We start from the raw sequence: 13,392 nt of genomic DNA on the forward strand, positions 1-13,392 counted from the left end.
CTTGCTGTGTTTGTGCATGGCGGCGCCATGTTCCCCCTATCACTGAGACAATCTGACACCAGCACTACTGCATGTTGCCTAATCTGGGAATCAGCATAGCAGCTATTCCTTATAGACACGGCTCATGGAGCTCTCTGCGCAGGAAAACCTCTCTCAGGTATTCCAAGTTAACACTTGTGATAAATATTTGGAGGTCATCGTTCACTGACACTCTTGCTTGATCTCTTTGAGGGGACTTTGAGTGCTATTTGATGCAACACAGCTGGGAGAAATGCTGGCACACTAGAGAGGCATTACATCAGACTAGACAGAAGTCTAATAGACAGAGAAGCAAGAGAGGCAGGAGGGAAGGATTGAAAGGTTAAAGTGATGAGGAGAAGGAATGGAGAGAAAAGCAGGATGACAGAGGAGAAGAAATGGAAGGAAGGGTTGATCAGGGAGGGGTGGGTGATGACAGTGTTTTGTTGGAGTTATGTAGATGTAATCCCTTCTGATGGGCAGGTCAAGCTGCCTGCTGAATGCTGAGGTGCTGGCCAGTTGTGAGTGTGCACATGCAGGCGCACATCACACACACACACACACACACACACACACACACACACACACACACACACATGCATGTCAAAAAAGCATGCTGTGTGTGTTTGTGCAGGTCTGTGTGCATGTGTGTCCGTTGAGCCCCTTTTTGCAATCTGGCAAGGCTCATGAAAGGGGGAACAAAGAGTAGATTTTCTTTTTCTTTAGGCGACGAGGGCTGGCCTGCAGAGGAAAGAGAGATGGATCTTCTCCAAATGCCACCGTGGGCGCACTAATGCCTGCTTTGTTAGCCGCGCTAATTCTATTATGGTAATGGAGGATGAATCCCAGCTTTCTTCCCCTTCTTGCTCCATCCCAGTTCCAAGTCTCCTGTCCCCTCACCCCCCACCACAGAGCTTCCGGCACAAGAACAACAGTTAAATGGCCCCTAGAGGCCCCTGGGAGATTAGATGCAAAGTCCAAACTGCTGTATGGATGAACTGAGTAGTGAAATAGCTCATTTTTTCCCTCTGTCACTGATATGCATCTACATCCCCAGCAGTTTAAATGTATCATGACAGCTTTGTGAGTTCCTATTCTTTGCAATTATCAATAGGTTATTGTCTGCAAATCAGCAGCAGATGAGATAATGATACAATAATGATGTTCTGCCTCAGTAAGGTAAACAATAAGTGGAAAATAGCATGCAAGATTTGAAAAGATTTGGAAATCATCCATGACACTGCTTTGGCCATTCTGTCATCCTCTGGGACTTTCACTGCCTTGCCATGCTGGGAGGAGGGTGTGGGTGGCTGTCAGGCCAGACCCTTAGGCCATGCAATGACTTGGTACATATCCAGTAATGTTCACTCCAGTGGGACTGGCCTCTCTCTCCTTTGGGCAACACTCCACCGCTTTACCCAGCAGCCCCTGGAGAGCCCCTAATCCCTCCACCCTTGGAACAACTCCAACTTGCAGTCTCTTAAAACGTCTTGGTTTGTGCATTATGAGATGCCATGAATTACACTTAGTGAGATATGCAAGGAAAACATGGCAACTGGCAAACATGGCAGTGATAAATCTAAAATAATGAAACGGGGCTCTAAGTGGAACCAGGAGGGCTTCACTGACCCAAAATCAAGGTAACCCGATAGGCCTGCGGTGCTGCTGGAGGCAGGACTGCTAGTAAAGCCCAGCTGGACTTACGGGTACCTAACCTCAGTGCAATGTGGAGCTCATTGGAGTCCTGGGAGATCTGCGGCGGGTCACATTCCTGGCCTTCAGAACGACCCTGGGAGAGACGGAGCTACACTGATAGGACTGCGCATTACACAAGGTGTTACTGAAAGTGAAACCCTTGGTGTGGCTCTTGCTAGCCAAACTATATCTTTATTTTTATTCTTCAGACGTCGATGAAGAGTTATGGTCCTATCAAAAAATGTGATTGATGGGAAGTAGAAGTACAGCTAACTAATGACAGGCTTTTTAGCTTTGAACTCTGAGAAATTATTGCTCCAGACAGGGTGAATAAATTGTTTAACCAAGACAAATGCCTTGCTGTCTTCATGCTCTGAATCCTCACCCTGCTCTCCATCCATTCATTAACATACAGGAAAGCTAGATATGGGGGGTATTTTTTTCCCCATGTGTGTACAGATGATGTGTGATAACTCAAGACTGCCCTGTTGTAATTCTTTGCTCTGAGTGTATTCTGAGCTCAGTGTGTATGAGGGGCCTCACTACTGTGCAGCCATAAAGAGCAGCCTATGCACATGAGCAATGGAGCCCCGAACCCAGGCTGAGGCGTAGTTGCTTTTTCACTGCGAAAGCGATATAAATTCCCAGCCGATAATATAACATGTTTGGGTTGGTCGGTGTGTGAGAGGGAAGGAGGGCATGTGCGTAGTAGTGTGTGTGTCAGAGAGAAAGGGTAGTGCAGAGCAGTGAATGAATAGCTCTGTCACAGAGGCTAGCTAATAAACTAGGTAGTTGAAGGAAGGGGGTAAAAAGAATGCGTCTCGTCTTTCGCCCCTCTCCGTGGGTTGTCATCGAGGGTGAATTAGTTTTATGCTGAGGCGAATGCAACCAATAAAGCTCCATGCACTGGTCAGGACAGTCCTTCCCACCATAGCCCCCCCCCCCCCCCCTTTCGCCTGCCTGCCGGTGGAAATTGCATTGGCCATGGTTTAGGAGACGCATGCAGGTCAAGTTTCAAACCTTTTGAAGTTTTCACCGTCAATAAATTGCAAGATCAAGCAGATTAGTTAAGTGTATTTTGGCTTCTTTTCACAGCCTGGCGACCTGTGTGTATGTGTGTGTGTGTGTGTGTGTGTGTGTGGGGGGGGTTCTGTGAGAACATGAAGAGGTGGATGTTCTTGGACTTCACTTTTGCTTTTCCAAAGAACAGCCCTGACCCCGATGTGTCGAGCGATCTGACCAAAAAAAGCAGATTGTTTCAGAAATGAAAGTTATAAAACACTGAAGTGTTGCTCTTTTCATCTTTTTCCCAAAACAAAATTCTGACATTTTACCCATTAGCGAAGCAGTATTTCACTTTTCCGCTGAGGTTGCTAACATTCCATTACTTGCTGTTCGTCTTCGATTGTGCTCCAGAGACAAGTCTTGCATCAGAATCTGAATGAATTTTTTATTTTATTGAATCTTAAAATACTTAAATCCCAACATTTGTCACAGTGATTCTGAGGGATGTAACTGTCAATAGATGGATGAGTTGGATGCGTTAAAACTCCTGTTAAAGTCTACTAATACCATATTGAACAAGCACGATACATCACTATGAAAGGGCCTCTCTGAGCACATCATCGCATGGTATTCACTTGACTGATATCGAGGTTCGACCCTGTCTCATTCCAACACTTTGACAGACACGTTCACAGAGAAACAGCCCGTTCTCCATCAGACTAACAGTTCTGCTTTGCGCAAACCACGGTAACAGCTCAGTCCCTCCAGCCTGACTTTTTTCCCAGGCCTTTCTCTGTAGGAGGGGAAGAAAAGGGAGGTGTTTGGACTGATAACCCCTCTCCATCACCCTGATGCTGGGAGCAGAGCTGTGTCGAAGCCGGGCCTATGGATAGGGCAGTGGCATGGCAAAGCCCCACCCATCCCCAACTAGGAGTTAAAAACAGCAAAGCAGAGGAGGGATGTGAAAGGAAGAAAAGATGGAGAGGAGGGGCAGCAAAAGGAGGGCCATACGCACCAGGGGTGAGGGGGTGTGGGGGGGATGATAAACGGCCAGAGTGAATGATGGAGGTCTAGCTGAAAGGTGGAGTTATCTGTATAGTCATATGTTTGACAGACTCTTTCTTTCTCTCACAATCACTCACTGTGTCATGTAATATCAGCTCTGCTGTGGCGCCAACTTGTTATCAGGCTCATGGAGGCCAATAGGTTTGTGCAGATTTGAGTTATCATAAATGTACTTTACAACATACCTACTGTATGACTCCTCTGAGCTCCACAAGATAAGGTTGGGCTATATGCTGACGTCTTTATAATATATTTGATCATCTTTACACCCACATTTGAACTTGGCGTTGATGGATGTGACATACAATGCAAACATAGGAATGTATGCCTGCACATATGAGGGAATTTGGGTCACTTAGTTATAGATACACACATGCAAATACTCTTAAAAGGGGTGCTAAAAGGGAAAACGCAGGCTCCCGCTGAGCCCGACGCTGCATAAATAAACATCGGTCCAGATTCGTAAACGTGGGGAGAAACACCATCTGTCACCATCTTGCATCAACCCCATCAGAGAAAGAGGTAGGGAAAGGAGGAAGGATGGCGGGAAGTGTGAGCCTTAATGGAACCCAGGCAGTCACATGATAGATAACAAATTTCACAATGGGGAATGAGGGAATACCATAATGCAAAGCAGCCATGAGGGGGCCAGTGTGCTGTGTGCAGCTGCACTGGCCACTGCAGCCACAGCATTACACACACCCAGCCACTGCTGCCTGTTCTGACCCCGCAGCATCAGGAACTATACCTTTAATGCAACAGTGTGTTGGAGGGTTTTACTTTTTAAACTGACATGTTGAAGCATGGTACGCCCTACAGTATCAACTGTACCTTGCAATTAATTTTACTGTTATGATTCTGTAACTACTTGTTCAAAGCCATAGTAACACAGTGTATCGGTAACATATTTATGGCAACCTCAAAGTGAAGTAAAAATGGTACATCGTTTACTGGTGTGTGCTGTTCTCCGCACAATTCATGCTGGGACAGGTGAGCTCAGCAATCATGGTGCAGCATAATTGTGGGAATGCTGGGTTTACATAGGGGATTGAGCAAGGCTTCTGTACAGGAGACACTGGTGTTGAAATGGGCTGTTGTAATTTCACACTTTTCCAAGTGATGCCAATAATATCATGTCTTGCAGATGTTTTTCAGTTTTCCCCTTAAGCATTTAGTGGACAAGAAAAATGTTCAAAAAAGTATTCTTCATACACAAACACACATATACAGACTTTGTAATGTTTATAAGTTCTTACAATAAAGTGAGGTTTTTTTTTTTTTTACAGCATACTCAAACCACCCAGAGACCTGCAGTATTTTACTCCAGTTATGGAAAAACAACAATCTCTCCCCACCTTGGAAACCAGCTCTCAAAAATGCATGTCTAATATGTTTCCATGTAAATTTCAACAAATGAACAGAGACGTGACGATTTAAAGAGTCTTAGGATCTATACTCTACACAGCTGGATGGGCTTGTTTGCAGATGTAGCATGCACGACTGAAAAAGAGGGGTGGGAATGGATTAAGCTCCTTTTCAAATTAAACAAGTCATTTTTTTTTCCTTTTTCAATCAATGTGTGTGTCTCACTCTGAATGTACAGGCTATAAATCAAAGCTAACATAAACAAGTTTTGACGGGGGGCTGTAATGCTTTCCGTGAGTGCTGTCAGGGGGTTCTGAGAACCAGATAAACAGAAGATCAGCAGGGGAGCCAGACTAACGCCGTAACCCCAAGCGGGACCATTTCTCCGTGGGTGCAGAAGAACCAGCTTCTCCTACTTGGACACTCTTGTTGGTGCTAATGTTTAGTGTCATGTGAAATCCCCATCACGTCAAGACAGTGCTGACACACGAAGATTGATGTATTTTTACACTCATATACCACCCCCACAACCTCCCTTAAAATGTTTTGTTAGAGGTAAACTAGTCAGCATGTGTGCTTTTGAAACCCACACCAGTGAGAAAAGCCACACCAAAAGCATGCTGAAAGATCACAATGAAACAGAAGACGCACGCAAAGTCTAAATAAAGAAAAAAAATATATAACTTTATTTTATTATGGTCATGATTTTTTCCCTTAATTTGTTTCTTTTGTCTGGATTCGTCAGTTGTCAGCTTCAAAGCCTTGGCATCCCAGCCAACCACTTGGAGAACAAAAGAGTCTGCATGTTGTCATTTTGTAGCTGAGCTTGCTGCCCAGCTCTCATGTTTGACGAGATATTATTTTATTTGAGGGCCTGTGCCGGTGTATATTTTCTCTGTGAGTTCAAACTTTGCTGTTCTTTCTGGATCTCAAGCCCTTCATCATCAGCTCTCTGCTTCTGTTTGCTTTGCCCTGGCTCGCTTCAGCTGCTCACGTCATGGGCCAGTGATGCTCTAACATGGGACACACACACATACACACCCACCTTTCCTCTTTTTCACTCCTCTCTTGATTCTCAAGAGTGTGTTTGTTATCATTGACTAACCTTCCAAACAGGAGGCTATGCTCCTCTCTGAAAACCTGCGTGTAATCAGTCTGTAAAAGAAGAACATGGAGGTCTGAACTTCTACATTTTTATAGGTTGTTATTCTAAATTTTTGGTTCGGTGTGAACAGCTGTAACATTGTTGAGGTATAGTATCAAAATTTTAAGACCTCACTCTTGAATATGCAACACCCCCGCTACATTATTTCCAAATGTGTTTCAGCAAGCGCATGCATATCTCAAGCGTGTGCATCTATTGTATGTCTGTGTTCATACATGGAGGTCTTTACTTCTTTGTTCATGTCTGTGTATCTGCTGCGGTCTGTCTGTCATAGTTTGGGAATCGGGGGTCAGCACATGCTTTTAATCAGTCGATCTCTGACTTTGCCAGACGACTGTACACTGTTCCCCCTCCTCTCTTTCCTCCTCGGTCCTTCCCTCCCCTTCTCTGTATTTAAAAAAAAAAGAATTTGCTCTCAGTGTTCAAGCTCTCTGGCTCCACGCAGTGGTTGAGAGGTAGCCTACCCCATACAAGCCAAATAACCTATCCTCATATGCACCAGTGGAATGTAACAAGTACTCAATTGCTGTAATTAAAGGGATACTATGCAGGATTTGTTGATGGGCGTATGTAAACACAGCATTCAAAATTGGCCCCTCCTGCTTGTCTCAATGACACCACAGCGAGCTGGGAGCAGAGCGGCAGAGAGAGAGAGCAGCGGTGGTTGAGCAAGCTAGAGAGTGAATGGGGAGAGCATGCAGCAGTAGTGAGAACAAAGCCATTAATTAGAAAATAAACATTGTTTTTGTATTGTTTCGTGGCAGTTATGTTATAATGCACAAATCAACATGCACACACCTACGCACACCTCTGCACCACCCTGCAAGAAGGTGCCGCACTGCCAGATTTTTGTGAGAACGCAGGTGAAGCATAGGCTTATCCTGCCCACTGTGGCCTCTCTGATCTGCGTGTGTGTGTGTGTGTGTGTGTGTGTGTGTGTGTGTGTGTGTGTGTGTGTGTGTGTGTGTGTGTGTGTGTGTGTGTGTGTGTGTGTGTGTGTGTGTGTGTGTGTGTGTGTGTGTGTGTGTGTGTGTGAGTAGCTCAACGCCGCCGTCAGTCGATCAGACACACAGGCAGCAGAAGAGCAGCACACAACAGCACTCTGCACACAGCAGAGGAAAGAGACGAAAGAGCAGGGGAAACAGAAGCACATAAAATAATAGTGATGTAACCTGGTCGCTACGCTACAAGTCCCGACCTCACACCCTGCGCGCTGTTATTGGCTGGTGGCTACACACCCATTGCCGAAAAGTTGACGCCCAGAAATGTCCAGAATACAGCAAAATAATAAGAAAATCATAATAATAAACGCAGAGGGCAGCGTCTCTGTACATCAACACACACTTCTAGCATGTTATAAGTGATGATTGAGAGGCATATTTGAGTCTACATTTGTTTTTTAGGAAAATCCTGCATAGTACGCCTGTAAGTACAATTGTGAGGTACTTTAACTTTACTTGAAAATTACTATTTTATGTCACTTTATACTTCTGTTGTACTTGTTCCTCTGTTGCATTTACTCAACGAATGAAGTTAATAGTTATTTTTCAGATTAAGATTTATTTTTTATTTATCTTTTTAAGGGGCTGAACCCTGGTTGTATGGTTTTAAGTACCACTCCACCCATTAGCAAAATGATACTTGATGATACTACGCATGGACACATATTATCTAATATTGTGATCATTTGTCGATCACAAGGGCAATTTTTGGAGGAATGAGTACTTTTACTTTCTATACTTTAAGTACATTGAGCTGATACTTTTATGCTTTTACCTTAGTATGATTTTAAAAGCAGGACTTTTACTTGAAGTTTTTTTTTTATTCCAGTATTTATACTTTTATGAAAATAAAGGATCTCAGGACTTCTTTCCTGCTCATATTCATATGTAATGGATGTCTTGCTGTTATGATTTCTTTCTTTCTCTCTTTATTTCTTTTTTCTCTTTATTTATCTATTTATTAAGAATAGAACAGAATAGAAAGTCTTGTCATTACATGTTAACATACAATAGAATTTGCTGTCTCTCTTGAAAAAGGAAAACTGTACCCCACTCACCTTACTCATTTGTCCATTCACTCACATGTACACACATTAAAAGAAGTTAAATGAGTAAATAAAAAAATATATTATAATATAATATAATAGAAATATAATATTAAATAATTTAAAGTGCTTATGCAGTTATTGCACATAACTGTGTGCACTTGAGATAGAATTGTTGTGGTGGCATTGGGGGGAGGGGGTGAGTTCAGTTCACTGATAGCTGTTGTGTAACTAGGTTGTAACCCCATTTGGCTCTTTCTGCAATATTCACTTTAATCCCCACATTTGCTTTACAATTGATGAGTTTCTCTTTCTTTAATTTCTTGCCATGCACTTTTAGCCTGTCTCACCTCTTTGACCTGTTTTTCACCGTCTATTGCTGTGTCTCTCAGGTGAGAATAAGTGACAGTTGGAGTGACAGGCTCATTAGGGCTTCATTACATGGCTGCTTGGACAGGAGGAGGAGAGAGGCCAACTAGATGAGTTATAAAGCAGGACTGGCTGGCTGGGCGACCTCAGCAGCCCCAGAGCCTCGGAGCTTCTTCACAGAGGTTCACTGATGGCCCCTGGGGATGAAGCACACCTGGGCCAGGTGAGGTTTGTCGTGGAGAAGGGCACTGGGTGCACGTTTACCGAGAAAGCAGGGTTGAATTCCTTATATTCAGCCCAGGAGGTATCCTTAAGGCACTGGATTATGCACACAATACACTGACATGCACATACATATATCCACATGTACACACATAGACTGTCTGCCAAGGGTATTACAAGTTTAGACTTTTCAACAGGTTTACTCAAAGAAAAGAAATGAGATCAAACAGTGAAATTACTTTTCCAAGCTTTAATAATGAGAATTAAGACAAGAAACAAGTTGTGACACGAACTTTTCACATTAGATGTTTCAGGCTGCTCCTTGAACCGTACCACACCTCTGAATCCTGAGAATTGACAAGGCTTGAAAAACCAGAGCCAGTTTTGCAGTTTTGATTTAAGTTAAACGCCTGCCAACAAATGTCAGTCAGAGGTTTGTTTTCTTGGGGAGCAACTGAGAAACGTATCTCAAGCTGCGGTCATTAAGGCATTCAGGAACCATTAAGTAGTTAAATTAAGTGTCCAAATGGAAACCAGGTTGCTCCTCGTTTTTTAAGGATTTGAGTGAGGGATCAGGTAACAGATCTGAGATGAAACAAGACCTTGGTCAAATAATGTTTGCACATAATTCATTATGTTTAGAGTATTTTTGCAGACTCTAATGCAGCAACATAATTAAATAGAGGCATGTAGGCTACTTTAACCTGATGTTAGAATATTTTCCAGTGGCTGGAGTACATCTGCATTTTAAAGGCATGTAACAAACTGAAACTGTCTGAGCTGTAAATATTTCAACCACCTTGCAAAATGCAGATAGTGATAGTGTTTTGTGTCAAAATACGGGTAATTTTATTATGAGCAGGTTTCAGCACCTGTCCTGGGCTCCTTGCACTTCCTTAATGGTGATAAATGAGCCCAGTTGACTCACAGAACTCTGTGCCAGTGAATATATCTTAATGAAGGAAATGTGGCTTCACTGGGACTTACAGCTGCCACAAGTATGCATGAGTATGCTATTAAATGCACTGTGAGTGTGACTGAGTGGAAGTGTTTGGAATGGGAGAGTGTCATGAGGGTGACATTAGATTTGTGTTAGCGTTGAGTCACAAATGCGTGTGTATAAATCTTATTTGACTGTACTTTGTTAAAGAGGTGTAGACCAAATCTATGACATCATCAAGTGGAAGGTACACATAGTCAATATATCACAAATAAAAAACGTTGATTTTATGAATGTGATAAAGTTAGTCTCTAAAGTTATACTGTCACAACATGCAGTCAACGAGAATAAATCTGGTGCAGGTCACTGACTTAAATACAGTTAAAGTACAGCATACAGTTTTTCACTATCACTGCCATAAAAACCTGTACAGCCTGTTAGGGATGTGTTAATTACAGAAAGATTTGTTAGCAATAAAGTTTTGAAAAAAAAAAAAAAAAGATTTGTTAGCAGAAACAGGATAGAAGCTAACACTAGCTCACTACTAACAATAAAATATAGCAGATAATGATAGTAAACATCCACTGTAATATTGTGAGAAATAGTGAATATTTGAAATCAGTGCTTACTGTTGAAGTGGTTCCAAAGGAAACACTGGGCAATGCTGCATTTGTTAACTAACGTTAGCTTGCATTAGCAATTTCTATTTAGCTTAAAACATTACAGTTCTTCAGGTTGCAATGTTAGCAATGCTACTGGCAACCCCTCGTCAAATAGAGAGTTGTAAAAATGTAGGTAAGAGTTGCAGTGAAGTCACTTTACACAACTTTCTCCACAATCTATCAGCCGTCAATCAGTTGCTAACTTCACCCCTATGTCAGAAGAGGCTAAGGAGAAGAACAAAAAAGATTAAAAGGGAAACATAACTGAGGCCTGAGCACAAAGCTGGAAAAGTATGGCAACATTTTGTCACCTCCAGGACAAAACAAATTTGAATAGTTTTTCAACATAATAATAATTATAATGAGAAACTTAACTGTATATAACAAGACAGTGTCTGGTAATGAGAACGTTTAAAAAATATATCATTTTACTGAAGTAAGCAAACCCAATTGTTTTCTGCAAGTCATTCAGCACATTGCTCTTTATGTGCTCAAGAGCTCATGGAGAAATGATGATATTAACTGCAGCTGGACCTCATGTTATGAAAAATGACAGACAGGTAGAAACAGATTTTATTGTAATATTCCAGGGGATAATTATTGTGTGCTCATTACATTTCACTCACTGTCAATGAGAAACTGCTAAGGTTAAAGCACTGACAGAAGCACAGCAAAGCGCTGTTTTAACTGCTTTTCACTTTCTGACTGTTTGGGGAAAATTCACGTTATTTATATGCTGCATACCTGTTACCATGTTTAAACACATACGCCATGACAATTCATATCCAGAAGGAGGTTTTAATAGTAGCTTAGATACATTTCAAGCATTTGTTTCACACAAGCCTAAACCAGATGGGTTGTTATCAGCGTGTTTGTATCAAAAAAAGAACCAAGCCCATGTTTGTCACAATAAAAGCACTCGCTATTATAAGAAACATTTATCATTATAACGAATTTCAAAATAAGGAAATACATTTTCTCACTATAGCAGAAAAAAATAAGTAAGTATTGTTTTTTCATGGTGGCAGCAATACGCTGCAGTAGAAAAGAGACGTTATTCAAAATTCTTTGATAATTCCATAACTGGACCGTATTTTGATAGTAAGTTTCATTTTTTTCCCCTGTTTAGACCTCATGGTTTTCATATACAGTATAATTTTCCTGCTTATGGTTGTGGGTTCACATTCATGGTTTCGTTATTTAATTTACATATTTGTCTTTATTTTTATTATTTTTATGTTTACATTCCAGTGAGCTCAGTTTCACTCAAAGGCTCCCTTGTTGTACCCCTTGACTTGGATTGCTGTCACTCATTTTCAACTTCTTAGATAAATTCCATAAAAATTGAATGAGGATGTGGAATTTGGATCTAAACAGGAGGGTGGATTTCTCTGTAGAATTAACTGTGATATGGTTCAGACAGCGGGGATAATTCACAGAGGAAATATGAACATGAACAAGCCTAAACCTCACTCGACCACTGCTTCTCATTTCATGTTGCCAATGAATACTTAACCACCCTGCACTGGTCTTTCCTTTCACTGTAGCGGTTTCCCATGCCTACGCTCAGATCTGACCTTTCACCCCTGGCAGCAAGCTGACTCTCGGTGGCAGACATACTGGTGTCTAATGCTCACCGCTCCACAGATCGGTTAAGTCACTGTCAGTGCCGACAGTCACTGTGGCTGAAGGAAAGAGGAGATGGATGGAGATGGATGATGGATGCTAGAGCTGCCTTGGTTGAATATAAACTATTATTGACTTCAGTTTTCCCGTGTACTTCCTCTGCTTGGAGACTGCCGGACGCCTCATTTCTTCCTGCTCTTTATTCTCCTGCCTTTTATTTTTCTTTTTACATGAACTGGCTTTGGTCAGCCTGTGCACTGCCAGATGCGTAGAGGGAAAGAAGAAAAAGTATTGAATAGCTCTAATGTATTAGTTTTTGTATTTATGAATTTCATAATGTTTTTCTGTGTATCAGCTATAGCGTGCTTGGTTCATAAATTCCTCACAGTGGTGACTCATCCAGTGACTTGAAAGACTGTGTCACAACTTCACATGACTGAATACACAAAAAAACAAAATTAAAGACAGACTGCAAAATAGAAACACATCAGGCGAATCAAGCTGACATTCAAAACCCCATGGCAGCCGCACCACTGGATATCATAGCTCTGTTTGGTGAAATGATGATTATGATAATTGTTCCATGAACTGTAGCAGTGTGGGGTTGTAATAGTCGCTCTTTCCACAACAGGAACTACTGGGATCTCTTCACCGGCATGCCAAAACCACAGAGCTTACACAGCCCTGAGGATGACAAGACAGGCAGGATGGAGGGATGGGGTAAATGAAACAAAGATTGAGGCACACTATAGGGTCCTATAAAGACTTTCATATGTACCGTGCCCTGCATGTTTGATTTTTGAGTGCGGCATGACTTGGCAGCCTCTCAAGGCGATCCAAGAATAATTTCCATGAGTAGAGGAGTGGATCTGTGACTCTACAGATCATAGCACTCTGTTAATCATATGTATTTCATTGATTCAGACTTTTCTTCCCTGTCATTTGAGTGTTTGACCTAGATATAAAACCCTGTCAATTAAAACCTTTTGGGTACTCAGTGTTGTACCATTTTTGTTAAAATCTTAAACATGACCATTAAAAATACCCTAAAATGATTTATTTTGTTGAAACTTATTTTTTAGACTTTAGACTGTATTTTTTTAGTGTTGCCTTTATTGCTAGTGTCATGTTTTAACATACTGCAGTTTTTTGGGGTTTTTTTTTGGCAATTCCTCTGAGAAAATAATGTTTGATCCCTCAGAGAAAAAATGTG

The sequence above is a fragment of the Scomber scombrus genome, chromosome 12 (assembly GCF_963691925.1).
Source record: "Scomber scombrus chromosome 12, fScoSco1.1, whole genome shotgun sequence".
In the NCBI taxonomy this organism is placed as follows: domain Eukaryota; kingdom Metazoa; phylum Chordata; class Actinopteri; order Scombriformes; family Scombridae; genus Scomber; species Scomber scombrus.